This window comes from Myotis davidii, unplaced genomic scaffold (genome assembly GCF_000327345.1).
Source record: "Myotis davidii unplaced genomic scaffold, ASM32734v1 scaffold539, whole genome shotgun sequence".
In the NCBI taxonomy this organism is placed as follows: domain Eukaryota; kingdom Metazoa; phylum Chordata; class Mammalia; order Chiroptera; family Vespertilionidae; genus Myotis; species Myotis davidii.
Window position 1 is genome coordinate 1,243,796 of NW_006290028.1, and position 918 is coordinate 1,244,713.

General features: G+C 34.6%; 1 pseudogene; it reads right to left on the reverse strand.

Annotated features, from left to right (window-relative positions):
- Nucleotides 1–368: 368 nt before the first annotated feature.
- Nucleotides 369–913, reverse strand: LOC102759662 (annotated as a pseudogene).
- Between the last annotated feature and the right edge of the window lie 5 nt (nucleotides 914–918).

A 918-nucleotide genomic window follows, 5' to 3' on the forward strand; every position in this document is an offset into this window, starting at 1 on the left:
AAAGCTTAATTTTGCTATTAAATTTCACACACAGAGTTAAAATAGGGTAAATTTTAACATAAATAATTTAAACATATCTTAAACACTGAAAATGTGTTCTTATGTTATTTGCAATTAGTCAGTGATACCAGTGTATAGCCAATTGCCAGTCTTACAACCTCTTTCAACATCTGCTATTACGATCTTCCTTTTAAATACTTATGCAAATCAGTTTAATATATCTGTGAATAAATGGTAATGTTCCTTTATAGTTCCTACTTTTTATAAACATGCCAGAGCTAAGCCATTGTCAAAAGATCCAAGTTGATAATTTGTTATTTATTAGTATTTCTAATGGGAAACAGATTTTTAAAAAGAAATAACAGCGTTTAAATAGGAGTGTCATCTGTTTGTAGCATGGGATCTTCAAAACCCATAATAACTGCGGTCCCTTCCACATACATGACCTTTTCGTTATAATTTGACTGCTTCAGTCCATTGTAGTGGTAGACAGTAAAAGACTCTGGACCACTGGAGCCCTGATCAGGAAAAAATTCTTGAAGAAATGGGCCCAATAGTATGATTCCTAATCCTTCTGGATCTAATTTATTCTTCATGAGATTTATATATTCAGGATCTGAAATAAGGTCCAACGTTTTCATCACATCTTCTAGAAGTGAATCAGGTATGAATCCATTATCTTCTGGGTCATAGGTTTGAAAAACTCGCCTGGCTTGTTCTGAAGGAGTCTCGGGGCAACCAAAGCCATATCCTTGGCAAAAAATATGGTGAGGTGAGTTTCACTGCCAACAATCCAAATAGGGAATTTTGGAGATTTCAAGTAAGAACCAACCTTACGGTATCTTAAAGCTTCCATTAAGGTTAAGAACCCTACAGCTGCTTGTTCATGTATACCAAGAAGTTTCATTCCTGAGCATT